This window comes from Bombina bombina, chromosome 7 (genome assembly GCF_027579735.1).
Source record: "Bombina bombina isolate aBomBom1 chromosome 7, aBomBom1.pri, whole genome shotgun sequence".
Lineage (NCBI taxonomy): Eukaryota > Metazoa > Chordata > Amphibia > Anura > Bombinatoridae > Bombina > Bombina bombina.
Window position 1 is genome coordinate 475,201,156 of NC_069505.1, and position 16,886 is coordinate 475,218,041.

The following is a 16,886-nucleotide window of genomic DNA, read 5'->3' on the forward strand; positions in this document are numbered from 1 at the left end:
CACTACTGGCAGCAAGATGAAGACATATAGGCCGCGTTTGGGCAGCGCTCAGGAGCTAGTGGAGGCGCTTCACTTCCAGCGATGACGTGGCGCTAGGTGACGTCACAAGCAAGGGAGCTTAGAGAAAACGATTGCATGCGCAAAGGGATCTGCTGCACAATAATGAACGTTTTTAAATAAGCTCCCTTGTAGCTGACTGTAAAAATGTTAAAATTGTGTCTCTCTTTATTAGTGGAGGATTATTTTTATTTAAGCTGTTTACACAACACTGTTGTTCGAGAATGGTTTCCCCTGCCTCTCGGCAAACATTGGAACTCTGACCCACCTTCATTCAGATGTTCTCAGCTCAGCCCCTGTAGCTTATCCTGCCCCATTCAGCTAATAATACTACAGGTGCTGAGCTGAGAGCAGCTGAATGGAGGTGGGTCAGAGTTCCGATGTTTGCCGAGAGGCAGGGGAAACCAGAGACACTGGGGAAACAATTCTCAGCATAACACCGGATAAGCATGACAGCAGCATTTAGTACAGGGCAAAAATGCTGCTGTCAGACTTATCCGCCTCACCTGTCCCTCCTCTGCTGCTTATAAAAACATGGCAGCCTCCACAGCAAAACGTGTGTGGAGGCTGCCATGTTGCCAAGCGTCTGAGCTTGCTCTGAAAAGTGACAGCTTTTCCAGCACGATGGAAGCGCTGGGACTTATGTCATCAGAGCACTCCAAAAACGCTAGGCATCTCACTTGCAAATGTGAGGAAAACGCTACAAGCGAGTCCCAGTTTGCTTGGAGCGCTGCCCGAATGGAGCCATAGTCATCCAATCGCAAAAGACAAATGTGTGCAGGGAAAAATCAGCAGCTAGCTCCCACTAGTGTTGAATATGTGCATATTCTCTTTCAGCAAGGGATAACAAGAGAACAAAGCACATTTAAAAATAGATGTGAATTTATAAGTGTCTTAAAATGACATGTTGTATCTGAATCATGCAAGTTAAATTTTGAATTTACTACCCCTTTATCTCCTTAAGGACCGCAGCTGTAACAGATGAAAAAAAATGAAATAGTAAAAATAATAAAAATAAATAGTTATGTAGGGTTAGATCTAGGCTTAGTGGTAGATCTAGGGGAAGGGTTAGATCTAGGGGGAGGGTTGGGGTTAAAAGGTCACTGAAGGAGAAAAAGGTTAATCGTAAAAATTGAAAATTGGGTATTTCAAAACTCAGGACAAAATGAAGAAACTGTTTAGCCATGTTGTTTTCTCGGGGGTTGTAGATGTGTAACAGATTTTGGGTTGTAAAAGTTAAAAAAAAAAGTGTGGTTTTTAATATTTTTAATCATAATTTATAAAAATATTTAGTAGAAATTATATGATATGATGAAAAGAATGGTATTTGTAAAAAGTCAATCTTATGGCAAGAAAAACGGTATAGAATATGTGTGGGTACAGTAAAGGCGTAAGAGGAAAATTACAGCTAAACGCTAACACTGCAGCAATGTAAAAACAGCCTTGGTCGCTAACGCTAAAGAATTGGTACAACTGTCAGGTCACTAAGGGGTTAAACATGGTATAAAAATAAAATAAGTAAGAGGGAAATTACAGATAAACACAAACACTGCAGCAATGTAAAAACAGCCTTGGTCGCTAACGCTAAAGAATTGGTACAACTGTCAGGTCACTAAGGGGTTAAACATGGTATAAAAATAAAATAAGTAAGAGGGAAATTACAGATAAACACAAACACCGCAGCAATGTAAAAACAGCCTTGGTCGCTAACGCTAAAAAATTGGTACAACAGTCAGGTCACTAAAGGGTTAAATATGGTATATATATATATATATATATAAAAAAAAGAAAGCAGCAAACCTTGTTCTTGTTTAAAGAGAACTTCCCCGTGAAGGTTGTGGATGTCACATTATTTTTGTTGTGTAGAGTGGAGCTTTAAATAGTTCAGTATTGTTAATTTAAAACAGTAGATAAAGAATTACTCCTGTGATTTCCTGAGATGATCTATTTATAACTTAGAATAATCATTACATTTGCTTATACTTTGCCTTAACCTTATAAATGTCACTCGCCATAAACCAAAAGAAAGCAATTTCGTTTTCAGAATTGTGCCTATTGGTTGTTTGATACATTAAAGTTTATATATATAAAAAAACGTTTTCTGAATGATTGTGCATATTGGTTGTTTGATACATTAAAGTTTTATTGAAATAGAAAAAAAAAAATTGCAGTGGAGGTCACATGTTTCCTGTCTAGAGTGGAGCTCCACTCTGCAGATAGACTACTTTGAAATGCATCGGTTACTTAGCACGTGCAGTGCAATGCATGCTGGTAGGTATCACGTGATTTTGCACCAACTTTACTGCGGATAACAGTTTCTGAAATAAATTCTGTTACTTCGTTTCTGTTTTTTCCCCCAGTTTTCGGGTGAAAGCATTATGGGAATCGTAGTTCTTTTTATATTCCTGTTCCCGCGTTCTTTGTGATGAAGACGACGGTCAGTGTATCGTTTTTACTTCCGCATAGTGCGTGCTTGCTCAAAGTAATCTGGTCAGTAAATTATTCTGACAACGAAGTGTCTGTAACTTTATATCTATAATGTGTGTGTAACGGGATCTGTGTGTAACTTTATATGTGTAACATGATCTGCGTGTGTAACTTTATATATGTAATATGATCTGTGTGTAACTTTATATGTGTAACATGATCTGTGTGTGTAACTTTATATATGTAACTTGATCTGTGTAACTGTATATGTGTAACAGGATCTGTGCTTAACTTTATATGAGTAACAGGATGTGTGTGCGTAACTTTAAATGAGTAACAGGATGTGTGTGCGTAACTTTATATGTGTAACAGGATCTGTGTGTAACTGTACATGTCACTATGTGTAACTGTATATATGTAATTGTATGTGTAACTGTATGTGTGTGCTCTGTGTAACTGTATGTGTGTGCTCTGTATGTGTGTGTGCTCTTTTTAACTTTATTATATGTAACAGTATGTGTGTGTGCTCTGTGTAACTTTATATGTGTAACAGGATCTGAGTGTGTAACTTTATATATGTAACTTGATCTGTGTGTAACTGTATGTGTAACAGTATCTGTGTAACTGTATGTGTAACAGTATCTGTGTAACTATGTGTAACAGTATCTGTGTAACTTTATATGTGTAACAGTATCTGTGTAACTTTATATGTGTAACAGTATCTGTGTAACTTTATATGTGTAACAGTATCTGTGTAACTTTATATGTGTAACAGTATCTGTGTAACTTTATATGTGTAACAGTATCTGTGTAACTTTATATGTGTAACAGTATCTGTGTAACTTTATATGTGTAACAGTATCTGTGTAACTTTATATGTGTAACAGTATCTGTGTAACTTTATATGTGTAACTTTATATGTGTAACAGTATCTGTGTAACTTTATATGTGTAACAGTATCTGTGTAACTTTATATGTGTAACAGTATCTGTGTGTGCTCTGTCTAACTTTTATATGTGTAACAGTATCTGTGTGTGCTCTGTCTAGCTTTTATATGTGTAACAGTATCTGTGTGTGCTCTGTCTAGCTTTTATATGTGTAACAGTATCTGTGTGTGCTCTGTCTAGCTTTTATATGTGTAACAGTATCTGTGTGTGCTCTGTGTAGCTTTTATATGTGTAACAGTATCTGTGTGTGCTCTGTGTAGCTTTTATATGTGTAACAGTATCTGTGTGTGCTCTGTGTAGCTTTTATATGTGTAACAGTATCTGTGTGTGCTCTGTGTAGCTTTTATATGTGTAACAGTATCTGTGTGTGCTCTGTGTAGCTTTTATATGTGTAACAGTATCTGTGTGTGCTCTGTGTAGCTTTTATATGTGTAACAGTATCTGTGTGTGCTCTGTGTAGCTTTTATATGTGTAACGGTATCTGTGTGTGCTCTGTGTAGCTTTTATATGTGTAACAGTATCTGTGTGTGCTCTGTGTAGCTTTTATATGTGTAACAGTATCTGTGTGTGCTCTGTGTAGCTTTTATATGTGTAACAGTATCTGTGTGTGCTCTGTGTAGCTTTTATATGTGTAACAGTATCTGTGTGTGCTCTGTGTAGCTTTTATATGTGTAACGGTATCTGTGTGTGCTCTGTGTAGCTTTTATATGTGTAACGGTATCTGTGTGTGCTCTGTGTAGCTTTTATATGTGTAACGGTATCTGTGTGTGCTCTGTGTAGCTTTTATATGTGTAACGGTATCTGTGTGTGCTCTGTGTAGCTTTTATATGTGTAACGGTATCTGTGTGTGCTCTGTGTAGCTTTTATATGTGTAACGGTATCTGTGTGTGCTCTGTGTAGCTTTTATATGTGTAACGGTATCTGTGTGTGCTCTGTGTAGCTTTTATATGTGTAACGGTATCTGTGTGTGCTCTGTGTAGCTTTTATATGTGTAACAGTATCTGTGTGTGCTCTGTGTAGCTTTTATATGTGTAACGGTATCTGTGTGTGCTCTGTGTAGCTTTTATATGTGTAACGGTATCTGTGTGTGCTCTGTGTAGCTTTTATATGTGTAACGGTATCTGTGTGTGCTCTGTGTAGCTTTTATATGTGTAACGGTATCTGTGTGTGCTCTGTGTAGCTTTTATATGTGTAACGGTATCTGTGTGTGCTCTGTGTAGCTTTTATATGTGTAACGGTATCTGTGTGTGCTCTGTGTAGCTTTTATATGTGTAACGGTATCTGTGTGTGCTCTGTGTAGCTTTTATATGTGTAACGGTATCTGTGTGTGCTCTGTGTAGCTTTTATATGTGTAACGGTATCTGTGTGTGCTCTGTGTAGCTTTTATATGTGTAACGGTATCTGTGTGTGCTCTGTGTAGCTTTTATATGTGTAACGGTATCTGTGTGTGCTCTGTGTAGCTTTTATATGTGTAACGGTATCTGTGTGTGCTCTGTGTAGCTTTTATATGTGTAACGGTATCTGTGTGTGCTCTGTGTAGCTTTTATATGTGTAACGGTATCTGTGTGTGCTCTGTGTAGCTTTTATATGTGTAACGGTATCTGTGTGTGCTCTGTGTAGCTTTTATATGTGTAACGGTATCTGTGTGTGCTCTGTGTAGCTTTTATATGTGTAACAGTATCTGTGTGTGCTCTGTGTAGCTTTTATATGTGTAACAGTATCTGTGTGTGCTCTGTGTAGCTTTTATATGTGTAACAGTATCTGTGTGTGCTCTGTGTAGCTTTTATATGTGTAACGGTATCTGTGTGTGCTCTGTGTAGCTTTTATATGTGTAACGGTATCTGTGTGTGCTCTGTGTAGCTTTTATATGTGTAACGGTATCTGTGTGTGCTCTGTGTAGCTTTTATATGTGTAACGGTATCTGTGTGTGCTCTGTGTAGCTTTTATATGTGTAACGGTATCTGTGTGTGCTCTGTGTAGCTTTTATATGTGTAACGGTATCTGTGTGTGCTCTGTGTAGCTTTTATATGTGTAACGGTATCTGTGTGTGCTCTGTGTAGCTTTTATATGTGTAACGGTATCTGTGTGTGCTCTGTGTAGCTTTTATATGTGTAACGGTATCTGTGTGTGCTCTGTGTAGCTTTTATATGTGTAACGGTATCTGTGTGTGCTCTGTGTAGCTTTTATATGTGTAACGGTATCTGTGTGTGCTCTGTGTAGCTTTTATATGTGTAACGGTATCTGTGTGTGCTCTGTGTAGCTTTTATATGTGTAACGGTATCTGTGTGTGCTCTGTGTAGCTTTTATATGTGTAACGGTATCTGTGTTTAAAGGGATGGTATCACTATTAGAGCTATTCCAATAATTGTATTACCTCTATTCCTCTTGAAACTTTTGTGCCTCAAATAGTAAAGTGATATGTACATCAGTCCTGCCTGCTATACACATCACTGTCATCATACCTGCGCTTTCCGGACACATGAACGCTTTATCCGTTCTGTTTTATGTTCAGTAGATTGACATGTACAGCTGTCCTGCCCGCTGTACACAACACTTATGTATATAGCTTTCCCATTATAGCAGTGGAACCCTTATCATTCAATTGTGTGTGTGTGCTTTTTTCATAACCAAAGCGCATACCTCCAATCAGCTCTTGTCTAAAATGACTTAAGCTTTTAGGACTAACTAAACACCTGTTACTACACAGGAGCGAACAAGCTTCCCTAGTAACAGGTGTTCACAAGCCCCTTATATTTCTATTCGGTCTGCTAAGTGAACAGATGATTAGAAGATTCTCTGTTTATTTGCAGAAAGTGTATTTTACTGAATAATTCCCTAAGGAACATTACTAAGCAATAAAGCCAAGTAAGTTGAATCATCTCACACACACACGATTGAATGACGTGACGTGTACAGCGGGGCGGGACTGCTGTACACATCAATATTCTTGAAAGAGCAATAAGATTGGAAGATAGGTGGCTAAAAGCATCCAGTAGTTGAAATCTCCCATTTACTGTGTACTGTGAACGGTTTTGTTCTAGTGTCGTGTACAGCGTGCGGGACTGCTGTACACGTTAATCTACTGAAGGTAAAACAGAACGGATAAAGCGTTCATGTGTCAGGAAAGCGCAGGTATGATTACAGTGATGTGTATAGCAGGTGGGACTGCTGTACACATCACTTTACTATACGAGACCCAAAAATGTAAAGAGGGAAAGGGGAAATAGAAAATACTGAAAGCGCAGGTATGATGACAGTGATGTGTATAGCAGGCGGGACTGCTGTACACATCACTTTACTATACGAGACCCAAAAATGTAAAGAGGGAAAGGGGAAATACTGGAAGCGACTCTGATCCTAGTGAAGTGTATAGCAGGTGGGACTACTGTACACATTTCTAAAATCATTGGTAATACAATTTGTAAGTAAAATGTAAAACAAAGAGCAATTACAAAAACTAGAAATTTTGTTGAACATCTATAAGTTGAGGTAAACTATAAATCCTATATTTTGTGCTACTCATGCAGAAAAGTAACAAGCACTGACAGGCTGTTGTTACTGTACTTGTAATGAAATTCATATGTTCAATGTCCTAGATGGCTAAGCTTTTGATTGGGCAGAAAAAAGGGGAGAAAAAAAACAGAGGAGGGAGGCTGGCAGGGGAGCATTATCTATAAGATATTAAATGAATAAAAAATGTATTTAAAAGAAGTAATACAAAAAAAGATGTTTTTATAAAAAAATATGGCATGAACTTTATTTTTTTTAAAAGTTATTTTGAAGAGTTTACAATCCCTTTAACTTTATGTATACATTGTGTGTAATTGTACGCCTGTGTGCAACATTATCCGTGTACTTTTGGTGTGTAACAGTATCTGTATTTCCACGAGCTGTTACTTATGGGATATACATTCCTAACAGCAGGAGGCAAAGTTTCCCAAACCTCAAAAGCCTATAAATACACCTTCCACCTCATGCATACCTCAGTCTCCGCCTCAGAATTACAGCTCATTCTACTAGGTCAGTCGCCACATCTTGGGCTTTCAAAAATGAGGCTTCAGTTGATCAAATCTGCAAAGCAGCCACTTGGTCGTCTTTGCATACACTTACAAAATTTTACCATTTTTTTTGTTTTTGCCTCTTCAGAAGCAGCCTTTGATAGAAAGGTTCTTCAGGCAGCTGTCTCAGTTTGATTCTAGTGCCTATGATTTGTTTTTATTTAAAAAATACTTTATTGCTTATACTATAAAAGAAAACCATAATTTACCTGATGTATTAATTTCTTCCATGGTGGCGAGAGTCCATGAGCCCCACCCAATTTTTTGGGGGGTTATTTTTTATGTAACGCACATCTTTTTTTCTGCTCTATTTTTTTTTTTCCTCCTGCTTTTGCTCCTTAAACACCTCACCACTTGGCTATACGTTAAACTGGGGTATGTGGGAGGGTATTTTATAGGCTTTTGAGGTAGGAATGTATATCCTATAAGTAACAGCTCATGGACTCTCACCACTATGAAAGAAATGAATTTATCAGGTAAGATCTTACATAAATTATGGTTTTGTGTGTGTAACAGTATCTGTGTAGCTATGTGTGGTTAACTTTATATATGCCTCTTGTTTAATTGTACTAGTGTGTATTTTGTGTGTGTAACGGTCTACTTTGTGTGTGCAACTCTGTGTGTATCTGTGCACTTTGTGTGTGTGTGTAACTATCTGTGCACTTTGTGTGTGTGTGTGTGTAACTTTACACTTTGTGTGTGTGTAACTGTATCTGTGCACTGTGTGTGTGTGTAACTGTATCTGTGCACTGTGTGTGTGTGTAACTGTATCTGTGCACTTGTGTGTGTGTGTATCTGTGCACTATGTGTGTGTAACTGTATCTGTGCACTGTGTGTGTGTAACTGTATCTGTGCACTGTGTGTGTGTAACTGTATCTGTGCACTGTGTGTGTGTAACTGTATCTGTGCACTGTGTGTGTGTAACTGTATCTGTGCACTGTGTGTGTGTAACTGTATCTGTGCACTGTGTGTGTAACTGTATCTGTGCACTGTGTGTGTAACTGTATCTGTGCACTGTGTGTGTAACTGTATCTGTGCACTTTGTGTGTGTAACTGTATCTGTGCACTTTGTGTGTGTAACTGTATCTGTGCACTTTGTGTGTGTAACTGTATCTGTGCACTTTGTGTGTGTAACTGTATCTGTGCACTTTGTGTGTGTAACTGTATCTGTGCACTTTGTGTGTGTAACTGTATCTGTGCACTTTGTGTGTGTAACTGTATCTGTGCACTTTGTGTGTGTAACTGTATCTGTCCACTTTGTGTGTGTAACTGTATCTGTCCACTTTGTGTGTGTATGTGTGTAACTGTATCTGTCCACTTTGTGTGTAACTTTATCTGTGCACTTTGTGTGTGTGTGTGTAACTGTATTTAGGTATTGTGTATGAGTGTACAGCTGTAATTTATGTGTGTATAATATTTGTGCATGGGTAGGTAACTGTGTAATATGTATGTGTGTAACAGATGTACAGTATATGTGTAATGTGTAAATCAGTTACACACATACACATTACACATGTACAGTATCTGTGTAATGTGTATGTGTGTAACTGATGTACAGTATCTGTGTAATGTGTATGTGTGTAACTGATGTACAGTATATGTGTAATGTGTATGTGCGTAACTGATGTACAGTATATGTGTAATGTGTATGTGCGTAACTGATGTACACTATATGTGTAATGTGTATGTGCGTAACCGATGTACACTATATGTGTAATGTGTATGTGCGTAACCGATGTACACTATATGTGTAATGTGTATGTGTGTAACTGATGTACACTATATGTGTATGTGTGTAACTGATGTACACTATATGTGTATGTGTGTAACTGATGTACACTATATGTGTAATGTGTATGTGCGTAACTGATGTACACTATATGTGTAATGTGTATGTGCGTAACTGATGTACACTATATGTGTAATGTGTATGTGCGTAACTGATGTACACTATATGTGTAATGTGTATGTGTGTAACTGATGTACACTATATGTGTAATGTGTATGTGCGTAACTGATGTACAGTATGTGTGTAACTGATGTAATGTGTATGTGTGTAACTGATGTACAGTATGTGTGTAACTGATGTAATGTGTATGTGTGTAACTGATGTACAGTATATGTGTAATGTGTATGTGTGTAACTGATGTAATGTGTATGTATGTAACTGATGTGTACACTATATGTGTAATGTGTATGTGTGTAACTGATGTGTACACTATATGTGTATGTGCGTAAATGATGTGTACACTATATGTGTATGTGCGTAACTGATGTGTACACTATATGTGTAATGTGTATGTGCGTAACTGATGTGTACATTATATGTGTGATGTGTACACTATATGTGTAATGTGTATGTGTGTAACTGATGTAATGTGTATGTGTGTAACTGATGTACAGTATATGTGTAATGTGTGTGCGTAACTGATGTGTACAGTATATGTGTAATGTGTATGTGCGTAACTGATGTGTACACTATATGTGTAATGTGTATGTGTGTAACTGATGTGTACACTATATGTGTATGTGCGTAACTGATGTGTACATTATGTGTGTAACTGATGTGTACACTATATGTGTAATGTGTATGTGTGTAACTGATGTGTACACTATATGTGTAATGTGTATGTGTGTAACTGATGTGTACACTATATGTGTAATGTGTATGTGTGTAACTGATGTGTACACTATGTGTAATGTGTATGTGTGTAACTGATGTGTACACTATGTGTAATGTGTATGTGTGTAACTGATGTGTACACTATATGTGTAATGTGTATGTGCGTAACTGATGTACACTATATGTGTAATGTGTATGTGCGTAACTGATGTGTACACTATATGTGTAATGTGTATGTGTGTAACTGATGTGTACACTATGTGTATGTGTGTAACTGATGTGTACACTATGTGTATGTGTGTAACTGATGTGTACACTATATGTGTATGTGCGTAACTGATGTGTACATTATATGTGTAATGTGTATGTGTGTAACTGATGTGTACACTATATGTGTAATGTGTATGTGTGTAACTGATGTGTACACTATGTGTAATGTGTATGTGCGTAAATGATGTAATGTGTATGTGTGTACACTATATGTGTAATGTGTATGTGCGTAACTGATGTACACTATATGTGTAATGTGTATGTGCGTAACTGATGTACACCAGTGATTTTCAACCTTTTTTTTGCCGTGGCACACTTTTTTAAATTAAAAATCACACACACACACACACACTGTACTGTGCTGCCATGCCTCCTACAAACTATACATGACATGTTGACATTCATTCACAAACAACAATAATGATTGTGAATGAATGTCAATATGTCATGGTTGTAAATGATGCCTGATGAGCCTGTCACATACCTCCCAATATTTCAAAATTTGAAAGAGGGACACCCCCACTGGCTGGAACTGTTCTGGAAGAGGAGCAAAGCTACGCCAGCATGCATGGGGGATTGAAGTGTTGCGGCGTGTAGAGCCGGCACTAGACACTTGTTGTGGTGGGTGGGGGTTCCTTCCAAGTGTGAACACGGGTCGGGGAAGCGAGCTGCTGCTGCACAGTTACCCTCAGTCATCTCACTCAAAATAAAAAATGGCCCAGAATAAAAAAACAAGCAAAATTTAAAAAATATGTCACACTGTTGTCAGTCTGCCGCGGCACACCTGAGGATCTCTCACGGAACACTAGTGTGCCGCGGCACACTGGTTGAAAAACACTGATGTACACTATGAGGCCTACTTATCAAGCCGTCAACTTACTTGCATTCGACGGCACCAATACGCTCCGCCTGACATTGCCTAACATTGCGGCCGCAGACCTGAATACGTTCTCCATATTTATAAAAAGCTGTCAAAAAGCCACGCACCAAGTACAGGGCGATGCTCTTCGGCTTTTTCCCAGCTTTATTTGTATACTGTCACTAAGCACCGCCACTATACTAAACTGTTTAACCCCTATCCCGCCGTTCCCGGACCCCACCGCAACTAAATAAAGTTATTAACCCCTATCCCACCGCTCCTGGACCCTGCCGCAACTAACTAAAGGTATTAACCCCTAATCCTCTGGCCTACCACATCACTACCACTTACTAAACCTATTAACCCCTAAACCCTAAACCGACAGCCCCCCCACATCACCATAAACTAAATTAAACTATTAACCTCTAAACCTAACAACCCGCTAACTTTATATTAAATATTAACTCATCCCTATCTTATAATAAATTTAAACTTACCTTTAGATTTAAATTAAACTATATTAAACTATTAATTAACCTACCCTATTATACTAAAATTACATTAAACTATATTAAACTAATAATTAACCTACCCTAACTATTATACTAAATTATATTAAACTAATAATTAATCTACCCTAACTGTTATACTAAAATTACATTAAACTACAAATTAAATTAACTATATTATATATTTAAAAGGGCCTTTTGCGGGGCATTGCCCCAAAGAAATAGTCTCTTACCTGTAAATAAAAATACAAACAACCCCCCCAAATAAAAACCTAAGCTCCCCATTGCCCTGAAAAGGGCATTTGGATGGGCATTGCCCTTAAAAGGGCATTTAGCTCTATTGCTGCCCAAACCCTAATCTAAAACTAAAACCCACCCAATAAACCCTTAAAAAAAACTAACACTAACCCCTGAAGATCCACTTACAGTTTTGAATATCCGACATCCATCCTCAAAGAAGCCTGCAGAAGTCTTCATCCAAGCGACCGAAGTCTTCATCCAAGCTCGCAGAAGTCTTCACCTAGACGGCATCTTCTATCTTCATCCATCCGGTGCGGAGCAGCTCCATCTTCAAGACATCCGACGCAGAGCATCCTGTTAGTTCAACGTCTTCTTGAACAATGAATGTTTCTTTAATTGACGTAGGAATAGGATTGAGCTTGCATTCTATTGGCTGATTGGATCAGCCAATAGGCTGAAAGCTCAATCCTATTAGCTGATTGCAACAGCCAATAGGATTTTTTTCAACCTTAATTCCGATTGGCTGATAGAATTCTATCAGCCAATCGGCATCTAAGGGACGCCATCTTGGATGACGTGATTTAAAGGAACATTCATTGTTCAAGAAGACGTTGAACGAAGAGGATGCTCCGCGTCGGATGTCTTGAAGATAGAAGATGCCGTCTGGGTGAAGACGTCTGCGGGCTTGGATGAAGACTTTGGCCGCTTGGATGAAGACTTCTTCCGGCTTCTTTGAGGATGGATGTCGGATATTCAAAACTGTAAGTGGATCTTCAGGGGTTAGTGTTAGTTTTTTTTAAGTGTTTATTGGGTGGGTTTTAGTTTTAGATTACGGTTTGGGCAGCAATAGAGCTAAATACCCTTTTAATGCCCATCCAAATGCCCTTTTCAGGGCAATGGGGAGCTTAGGTTTTTTTAGTTAGGTTTTTATTTGGGGGGGTTGTTTCTGTGGGTGGTGGGTTTTACTGTTGGGGGGGGGGGGTGTTTGTTTTTTTATTTACAGGTGAAAGAGTTGATTTCTTTGGGGCAATGCCCCGCAAAAGGCCCTTTTTAAAAGTGAATGTCAATTTTCAGCAATGAGTGCCCGGTTTTTAAAAATACTTTTAAAAACAGGGGCACTTTCATTGATGAAAGTTTACATTGCACCGGATTTGTAGAAATACTTACCTTTTACTTCTCCAAAACCGGATCGCCGATCCCCCGCCTTCTTCCTGCTGTACAAACACAGCAATGACGAAACCGGCTTCCTCCAATCACAGCCGGGCATCACGAGATGGACGCTCTGTGAGGGTAAAGCCATAATTGGAGAAAGCCGGTTTTGTCATTTCTGACGTCCGTACAGGGGAACTGAGGCTGGGATCGGCGATCCAGTTTTGGAGAAGTAAAAGGTAAGTATTTCTACAAATTTGGTGCAATGTAAACTTTCATCAATGAAAGTGCCCCTGTTTTTAAAAGTATTTTTAAAAACCGGGCACTCATTGTTGAAAATTGACCTTCACTTTAAGGGCTATTTGTAGTATATTGTAGGTTAGGGTTTTTTTTTATTTTGTGGGGGGCTTTTTTATTTTCATAGGGCTCTTAGATTAGGTGTAATTAGTTTAAATCTTTGATAATTTATTTTTTGTAACTTAGTGTTTGTTATTTTTTTGTAACTTAGTTGTTAGTTTTTTGTAACTTTGTAATTTTTTATTGTAGATTTAAATTATTTGAGTATGGTTAGGTGTTTAAATATATAATATATTTAATTTAATTTGTAGTTTAATGTAATTTTAGTATAACAGTTAGGGTAGATCAATTATTAGTCTAACCCCTTAATGACCACAGCACTTTTCCTGTTCGTTTGGGACCAAGGCTATTTTTACATTTTTGCGGTGTTTGTGTTTAGCTGTAATTTTCCTCTTACTCATTTACTGTACCCACACATATTATATACAGTTTTTCTCGCCATTAAATGGACTTTCTAGAGATACCATTATTTTCATCATATCTTATAATTTACTATAAAAAAATTATAAAATATGAGAAAAAAATGGAAAAAAACACTTTTTCTAACTTTGACCCGCAAAATCGGTTACACATCTACAACCACCAAAAAACACCCATGCTAAATAGTTTCTAAATTTTGTCCTGATATTAGAAATACCCAATGTTTACATGTTCTTTGCTTTTTTGCAAGTTATAGGGCCATAAATACAAGTAACACTTTGCTATTTCCAAACCATTTTTTTTTTCAAAATTAGCGCTAGTTACATTAGAACACTAATATCTTTCAGAAATCCCTGAATATCCATTGACATGTATATATTTCTCTTGCAAGGTGTACCCAGTCCACGGATTCATCCTTTACTTGTGGGATATTCTCATTCCCTACAGGAAGTAGCAAAGAGAGCACACAGCAAAGCTGTCCATATAGCTCCCCCTCTAGCTCCACCCCCCAGTCATTCTCTTTGCTGGCTCTAAGCACTAGGGTCTCTCTCGGGAGTGTAAAGTGAATGTGGTGTTAAAATTGTAGTTTTATTATCTTCAGTCAAAAGTTTGTTATTTTAAATGGTACCGGTTTGTACCATTTACTCTCTAGCAGAAAAGTGATGAAGATTTCTGCTGAGAGGAAAATGATTTTAACATGTTGTAACTAAAATCCACTGCTGTTCCCACACCGAACTGAGGAGTACCAGAAAACTTCAGTTGGGGGGAACAGTTTGCAGGGTGATCTGCAATGAGGTATGTTCAGTCATTTATTTCTAGACAAGACTGAGATAATGCTAGAAGGGACTGACAATATCCCCATTAGGGGAGGGTAAGCTATGTTCACAGACTTAGTAAGGAATTGAATGCTTACATAATAGGGCTAATATACTGGTTGACACTTATTCAGGGCAATCGATTGTTTGGCTAAGGAAAAATAGTTTTGCAAGACACTTTGAAAGCCCTTTTGGTTTTTTTTTCTGGGGTTATTACCACATGGCTGTTTTTTAGTCACTTAGGAGTGATTTACTAGGCCACACAGCTCCGGAGTAGAGTGGGAGGGGCCTAATTGCCTCAGGTGCGCACTTAAGGCTGTGACACATTGCAAGCAGAGCGACTCGCAGCGTGTAGATGCAGCTGTGCGCGCTCAGTGTGTCCTGCCTTTTCATCTCTGAGCACTCTGCTGCGTCAGGTCACGTAGCTGAGCACTCAGAGATGAAATAATTGAACTTTAGAAGCAATGCGGCGCGGTGCGAAGGAGCTGCATCGCCTCGCGCCGCATCGCTTGCAGTGTGTCATAGCCTTTAGAATTGCAGATAAGTTCATGCTGTTTCACATGGAGGGTCCTGCTGATGTTTGAGGGCCTAAAAGAAGCAATAGTCCCCCAAATCTGATCCCTAAGGGAAGGTAGAGCCACAGCAAGGCTGTGGCAAGGTGCTGTAGTGATTTAACCAGGTGTTGGCTTTAGGCTGCTCCGGTTTGGGCATTAAGGGGTTAATCATTTTGAAACTTGGGGTGCAATCTTATTAAGGCTTTAGCTACATACTGTGAAAATTTCAGAAAGATTGCTTCATTTTTCACCGTTTTGTAAAATTGTGTGCTCTATTTATCTCTTAAAGGCACAGTAACATTTTTTTCAAATTGTGTTTTTTATTTGATTAAAGTGATTCCAAGCCTGTTTGTGTACTCTACTAGTCTGTTAAACATATCTGACACTAAGGAAAATCCTTGTTCAATGTGTTTAGAAGACATGGTGGAACTCCCTCTCAGAATGTGTCCCACTTGTACTGATATGTCTATACACTTTAAAGATCATATTGTTGCACTTAAAAATGTGGCCCAAGATGATTCTCAGACTGAAGGTAACGAGGGTAGCCCGTCTGCCTCTCCCCAAGTGTCACAACCAGTTACGCCCGCGCAAGCGACACCTAGTACCTCTAGTGCGTCTAACCCTTTTACATTACAAGACTTAGCGACAGTCATGGATAATTCTCTTACAGCCTTCTTATCTAAACTGCCTGTGTTACCTGCAAAGCGTGATAGCTCCGTTTTAAGAACAGATTATGAGCATTCTGACGCTTTGGTAGCCGTATCCGATATACCCTCACAACGCTCTGAAATGGGAGCGAGGGATTTGATGTCTGAGGGAGAAGTCTCTGATTCAGGAAGGGTTCCTCCCCAGACAGATTCAGATACATTGGCTTTTAAATTTAAACTAGAACACCTCCATGTTTTACTTTGGGAGGTATTAGCTACTCTGGATGACTGTGACCCTTTGGTGATCCCAGAGAAATTGTGTAAAATGGACAAGTACCTAGAGGTCCCTGTTTACACGGATGCGTTTCCGGTCCCTAAGAGGATTGTGGATATCGTTACAAGGGAGTGGGATAGGCCAGGTGTCCCTTTTGTCCCCCCTCCTGTTTTTAAGAAAATGTTCCCCATATCTGACCCCATGCGGGACTCGTGGCAGACGGTCCCTAAGGTGGAGGGAGCTGTTTCTACACTAGCTAAACGCACAACCATACCAATTGAAGACAGTTGTGCTTTTTAAGACCCTATGGATAAAAATTAGAGGTTTTACTTAAGAAAATTTTTGTTCAACAAGGTTTTCTTCTCCAACCTATTGCCTGCATTATTCCTGTAACTACTGCAGCTGCTTTCTGGTTTGAGGTGCTGGAAGACTCGCTCCAGACAGAGACCTCATTTGAGGAAATTATGGATAGAATTAAGGCTCTAAAGCTAGCTAATTCTTTTATCACTGACGCTGCTTTCCAAATGGCTAAGTTAGCGACGAAAAATTCAGGTTTCGCCATTTTGGGGCGCTATGGCTAAAGTCCTGGTCGGCCGATGTGTCGTCTAAATCCAAGCTTTTGAACATTCCTTTCAAAGGGAAGACCCTATTCGGGCCTGAATTGAAAGAAATTATTTCAG

At 38.7% G+C, this 16,886-nt stretch overlaps 1 protein-coding gene across 1 annotated transcript in view; it reads left to right on the plus strand.

Annotated features, from left to right (window-relative positions):
* Positions 1 to 2,340: 2,340 nt before the first annotated feature.
* LOC128666770 (gastrula zinc finger protein XlCGF57.1-like) overlaps positions 2,341 to 16,886 on the plus strand; it is a 120,456-nt gene continuing 105,910 nt past the window's right edge. Inside the window, exon 1 of the mRNA XM_053721556.1 lies at positions 2,341 to 2,547. The gene's annotated coding sequence lies outside the window, so the exon portion shown is untranslated. The remainder of the gene's footprint in view (positions 2,548 to 16,886) is intronic.